Source organism: Corvus brachyrhynchos, unplaced genomic scaffold (genome assembly GCF_000691975.1).
Source record: "Corvus brachyrhynchos isolate BGI_N302 unplaced genomic scaffold, ASM69197v1 scaffold467, whole genome shotgun sequence".
Classification (NCBI taxonomy): Eukaryota; Metazoa; Chordata; class Aves; order Passeriformes; family Corvidae; genus Corvus; species Corvus brachyrhynchos.
The window spans coordinates 765126-772127 of record NW_008239309.1 but is presented as its reverse complement, the minus strand read 5'-3'; positions in this window follow the sequence as shown (position 1 = coordinate 772127).

The window sequence follows — 7002 nt, the reverse complement described above, 5'->3', positions numbered from 1 at the left end:
GGTGCCGCGGAGCTACCGCGGGCCGTGCGGCCACTGCGCTCTCGGGAGGCCTTCACAGAGCTGCCGCTTCATAGCTGCCCAGCGGAATGCTCCCCCAGCACAAAGGGAAGCCTGGCTTTAATTATTTCCCAATTAACAAAGTATGTAAAAAACGCATGCGTGCAAAAGGCTGATTTCAACAATAAACATATTCTAGACATAACAACAGTGCTTACATAATATCATTGTGTGGCTTTGTACAAGAAAAACACAAGGTACCATACTAAACATTGCACATATTTCTAGTTTACTATTTGCTAATACCACTTAAAACAATGGTATTAGTCTAAAGAGGCTTTAAGGAAGGTAAGAGCAATTACTCGCACCAGCGGGAAGCTTCTTGTTGAATATAATAGTCTGGAGAATTTGCTCGTTCTTCATAATGAAATGTCACCCAAAATTCTCCTGTTTAAAAAAAAAAAAAAATGCCCTGCAAGCAATTTGCTTACATGCAGGGGGTTATTTATATTTGTGTTGCTGGACTCCAGAGTCTGCCGATAAGCACACACTTAGTGTACAGCAGGACACATCTGTAATTCTAGACAGCCTGCGGGCATATGCAAGCCTGGAGAGCATGGCTGAACAGGGAGCAGATGAAAGAGTAATTTGTTTCATAGATTATTTCTTTTTATGATATTGTTTTATTACAACATGAAGTATTGCAGGTTGCATGGTCTAAAAATGTTGCACATCTGTATGTAATAAAGTATGTTTCAAAGTTGTTTAGGTGTGAGAAGCTGTTGTAAATTGTAAACAACCTCGCACAAGGGGTATTCACAGACACCCATGTTAACCTGACTCATGTACCTGTAGAGGATTTTGGATTTGACTGTGAAATTTCAACCTGTGTTGCACGTTGTATTTTCCATGTTATGAGTCCAGCTTTTCCTTTTGCGTAACATAACCATAAAATGCCTTGATCCTATTTTCCCACATTTCCCCCCCAACTAAACCTGCAGAGATTCTACCCAAATCCTGTCCATTATGGTGAATCTTCCACAATGTGATCAGAAAGTCAGATTATCTCATTCTATGCAACTAAAAACACAGGGACACATTACTTCATACAGTGACACTTTGAACAGGCAGAGTTATCACTATGAGTGATAAGCCAAAATGATAGAATAATGTTACCTATCATTGCTTAGCAACATCTGAACTATAGCTGTAAGGAATGGTCAGTGAAAAACAAGTTCCACAGAGAGGACAACATACGGGACTTATGTGGATTCCCACAGCATGCAGATTTAGGCAGTACCCTGCATGAACAAAATGGGGCAATAATCCTGTAAGCGAGTGACCAGATGAGTACTGATCTTCCTTTTTTTCCATGAAATGAGGAACCTGTTGAAGTTAATCAGGGCAGAATGATTGGATGAAGCTTTAAGTCATCTGTTGGGGAAACAAGTACACAGCCAGACAGATACTTCTGTGTGTGTAAAGGAGTGGCACTGGTGAGAGCAGAGAGAGAATAAGAAGAAAAAGGAACTCCACAGTCCATGCTTACAAACCACAACAGTTGTTCTTTTGGATGTGCTCAGATGAGCTCTTATTTATGCTTAAGTGACAAAACACCCAAAGTGTTACTTCTTCTTTCTGCACAGGAGTTAGAAGTAGATAGCTTTGTCCCAGTATAGCTTATAGCACATTTAAAATAAGAGTGCTTGTTTTGCTAGGATGGAAAAAACACTCAAGAAATAAATCTGGTCCAACACAAATCTTTGGCCTGGTTTATGTTGGTCTGAGAACTAAGATCACAGTTAAGCACTGTTCTGGTTAAGCCAGTTTTGTAGATGGGCCAATCTGTATTTTGACATTGCTGAAAACAAAGCTGGCCTAGCCTATTCCAGGACATAGTTTGACATGCCCGCTGAACTAGTTGGAACATGTTTCTCCTAGTATTAGTATGCCAGGATAGATAGGATCTTTGCAGTGTTGCTAAATATCATGCTTTTATCACAAATCACAAGATAATTCGCCCTTTTCTCAAAGCTTCAGCTTCTAGAGTCATGTGAAATTGATAATCTCTTAGGGTTGGTTTTGCTGTTTGTTTGTTTGTTTGTTTGTTTGTTTTTAATAGGAAATCTGAAAGGATCAGTATGTCAATATAAACCCCCATTTTAATCTCTATAATTAAGTGCCACATTTGACTCTGGAAACACTGGGATAGGAAAAACTTCATTCAACTCAAATCCAGCTTGCTTGCTATGCAGAGAACTGTTGTTTTAACTAAATTATTTCACCTTGCTCTTTATTTAAATTGGTTTGACTTCTGTGTTGAGACAAGTTCTTGGAACCTTGAATGTATAGCAAACGTTATCATATGGCTTTATTGACACTTAAATGTTTTGCAGGCATACCTGTGTAGCTAAAAGATCTCCCAGATTACCCTAGCAGCACCAGCAAGAGTTCTATCACTGGCAGAGCTGTACTGGTAAAATAATCCATTTACCAGAGCAGGTTATTTCATTTGGGAGATGGAAATATGTATTTTGTTTTGTTTTGTTAGTATCAGCAGCATCTAAACTAGCAGGGTTTGCCAGTACAGCTATCTTGGCAAGCCTTTTGAATGCAAACAGGCAGTATGTGCCTGCAGCACAGTCTGAGATCTCATTTTTAATGCTATTAAACAGCTGTGTCTTGGGCTTTTGCCTTGTTAGACTCTTTTTAACCACATTATTTTGTTCAACTGCTAAATAAACAGCATGGGGTTAAATGTATTAGTGTAATTTATCTTCTTACCTTCCTAATTTACACTTTGAATGAATTAATTAGAATGATTTAATTAACAATGTACAATAGCAGTACCAGTGCCAGAGCTCTCCCAGGGGGATATGGACAAGAACACCCCTCAGTGACCCACACCTGCTTTCCTTATCATTTGCCTTTGATGTGCTTCTCCAGGCTGGCCTGCAAACAGAGATTTGCATGGATACAGCACAATGCATTATAGTGCTTGTTTAGTGCTAGAGACACACTAAAAGTGTTTGGGGAGGTCAACATTCAGTTACAGCAGTTTGTCCACCAGTTCTGGGAGTGAGAAACCCCTCTTTTCCCAGTTCTCCCTTTCTCATCTCTCGGTGTGTTTATTTTCAGAAGGGATTACATTCAGTCAGGCTGGCCCTTAGATGTAATTCATTCATGTCATGACAGCTCAGACCAAAAGGAAGAGAAAATACCTGCTGCTGTCTAAACCAGCAGCACGAAGGGGCAAATATTGTTGTATGTGACACATAACTGCTCCTCTCCAAAATATCAGTGTGGTAAATTGTTGTGAGGTGTGAATCCCTTGTCACTTTTAAAGTATATGAACACTAGCTCATTTGAAGTCAGTGAGTTGAAGTCAATGCCATCATATTATAGGAAAGAAGCAGGAAAAGTCATTCCATTAATATGTTTTGTACAGAAGATTTTCAGAAGGATCAGTTTGGCTGTAAATAATGTAATAAATATGGACAATGTCTGGAGTGAGAAAGATTTCCTTTTGAGATTTCTTGATTCTTAGGAGAAACCCTTGTAAAGCCCAACTACTGCATCTTGTCCAGAATCCACACTTCCAGCAGCGTGTACTTACAAAGATAAGTACTATTGAGAAAAAAAATGTCTCAAGACTATAAGGAGAAGCCATTCACTTCTCTTTTTTATGTAATTCCTCTGTCCATCTTATCCTTTTCCATTTTGTCTTGCTGTCTATAATTATTCCTCAAAAAGTCTCTGCCACCTGACATTTTTCCTACTCCGTATTATCTGTTCTCCTCCTTAGCAAGAAAAGTGACTCCTGTTCATGGACGACAGTGACGATGATGACCCACTTTTGAGCAGATTTGATTAGTAAGTGTTCCTAATTATTAGTGATATAGAAGCCCTTCCCAAAGATATGTGGATCAGCACAGGACTGGGAATAGCACTGCAAAGGGTGAGTGGTTGCTGCCACTTCTGCCGTCATTCGTAGTGACATTTGGCAAAAGTCATGTGTTCATTGTTAGGAGATTTCAGTTCCCTGTGCATATCTTTGCTGGCTATTCCCATCTCGTAACAGCGACTCCACACTGGGTTATTTTCTTGCCTCTCTACAGGAGCTATCTCCAGTAGTGCAAACTCCAGGCCTTGCAGCACCTTCCTTTTCCTTCTCTCTTGCTAAGTAGCAGTGGCCCCCAGTGGTGATAGCTAACCTGGCTCCGTATTTCAGGTTTTACCACGCTGCACTGAAAAGCCTCCATGCTGTAGCAACCTTGGCGTAAGGAATTGTGTGAGTTTCCCACATCTTTCACTTCTGCAGGGACCACGGGCCAGTTTCTCCTGACCACCCCTCTTCCCCCCCGAACTGACCAACACTGATGATGCTTTGAGAATAGGGCTATATGTTGTATTCTTCTCTAAGATATTTAGACTTTAAGAAGGAACCAGATAATTTAAACGGTACAGCATTTCCTCTAGGGAGACCCCTAAATGATGGAGACATTTTGCTTGTCTTCATCTTTTATGTTAGTATTACAAGCAGGAAGACAAAAGTGTGTTCATTCAAACAACTGCTTTGGCATTTTAAGGACAGTAATACACCTCTAACTAGCTATTCTTACATTGCTGACTAGCATTGCACTTTTAAATACAAGGCATTTAAGGACTTTTAATGCTTAAGGACTATTTAAGGACTTCATTGAATGTATTTAGGGGCAAGGATTTCTGACGTTAGATGGAAATACATAAATTCTTTTGGAGGTGCAGCTTTGAGTCACTGAAGTCTGCAAACACAGACATGTATGTCTCAAAACAAACAAAAAAAAACCCCAAACACGTTACCTTGGGGACTTGTTTCACTGTTCCACTCATTAGACGATATTTTGCCCTCAAGTCAAAATGGAACAAGATTTTCTCTTCTTCAGGTCTGCTGAAGAAGACAAGCCATACACCGACAGATGCCAGAGAAAAAGAAGGCAATGCACCGGAGCTGAAATGCCCTCACTCTGTCTCATACTTATCCAAGAGAGCTTATCAGATTTATTCAGGTGAATAAGAGTAAACATGAGAGAAAAACCTTTTTTTGCTCCTTCTGTTTTTCAGCACCTAGCAGACTTTAATTTGTCCTTATGAATATATAGGTATATCAGGATCTTAGGTGTAAGTCCAGATTGCTCACCTGTCAAAAGTCTATGCCTCAATGCTACTATCATCCAATGTACCAAACCAAAATGAGAGCAAAGAAACCTCATGTAGTCACACTTTCCATTATCATATACCTAGCTCTAAGTTTTCTGGCCATGAGGTTATGGGAAGTGGTCCACAGAACCAAAGAAAACTGTAAAGTGTATATTGTTTCCAGTTTAAAAAGTTTGATTATAAGAATACATAAGAAATTAGGAAACTTAACATAATTTGTTGGAGATCACTGCTTTAGGGAGAAGGAAAGAACAGAATTCTGATTTTAGTGGGTTTAGGACAGATCCAGACAAGTATTTTAAAGCAAGCTTGTTTGTGTAAGTATGACTTTATTAATTTTCCTGCTCAGCAATTCACCACAAACATCTGGAACAGCACTATTAGTAGTTTTGAGGCCACATTAATTCTGGATGTTCTTAAATAGCATTTTTAAAGATACTTCAGAACACTAAAGAAAGGAACACTTTTGAAGCCTCTTGGCAGAACATGAGAAGATTAAAACAGACTCATTCACCTCGTTCTAATCTGTGAAGTTTGATGGTTGTGAGGAAGTAATCTGATTCCAAACTTCTTAACAAAATGAAATGTGTCCTATGGAGTTGGTATTTGTGTGGTTTAGATCAAACTTTTGAACATATTGCCTACAGCAGGGGTTGTTTCTCAGGCGTTAAATGCACAAGTAGCCTCAGCATCCCCATCAGGCTGTGTCTGTTTAATGAGAAGGACTTAAAAGGATGTATTTGCTTGTTTTAAAAGACTTGTTTATGTACTTTGACACTTCATTGTTCTTGTGTACAAAGGAAACCAGTGAATTGGATTCTGCCACAGAGTCCATGTATTATACAAAGGTTTAAAATCCTTCATGGTGTTGGTTTGAATTATTTTATCTTTTTTATGACCAAGCCTTTGTAGAAGATTAATTCACTGTTGGTGCAGTGTGATGAATTTAGGTCCGCACCTAAACTTTTTTTAAAAAACGAAAGTGAGTTTTTGAGTCAAGAAATGTCACATTATAACAGGCAAAGCCTTGCAAGTTACACGTCCAACAGCATGAGGAAACCAGATTTCTTAGGTGAGCTGTATTCCAAAAACGGCTATTAGTCCTCTGCTCTAAATGTCAATATGGATGATTTAGTTATGCCCAAGTTAATACAGAGGGCTTAAACTTGTAAGAATGTGTAGTATGGGCAAAGCTTCAAAAGTCTCTTAATACAGTGGCATTTATTCTGGTTATTGATTGTGTCTTCAAAGCTCTGCCTTATTTTAGGCTAATGGAATTTAATTAAACATCTGATTACTGCTGAAAGTAGTAAAAATGAAGCTGTTGATGCTTTATGTGAGCTAAACATTTTCTGGCATTTTTCCCAATCTCCAGGACATGTCTGAACATGTTTTTATTTCCTACCTGAAGAAGGAGCCACTTGGCATGTCAACATATGTATATCTTGGCTTAGAGAAAAGACAGTAGTTTGGAAATACAAAAGACAGCTTCTGTCTTTTGTAACAAGTCTTGTGTGTTAAGATGTAAAAGAGGTAATACATTAAATTAGAAAGAACTTGAAGTGCATAGTTGGAAGATAGCTGACTGATCACTTGTGCTTTCTTAAAGAAAGCTATTTAAGGTTTCAGTTAACAAGCAATTTCCTTTTCAGAATCTGCTTTCATCTATATGTGAACTTAGAATTTTGCTCAAATAGAGTAACAAAGCCCAGTGACTCACCACATCCGAATAATTGATTGGAAGAGTCTCAGATTTTCCTTAAAGGCCTAATGCAGATTAAGCTGTGGAAGCAATCTTATCTTGCG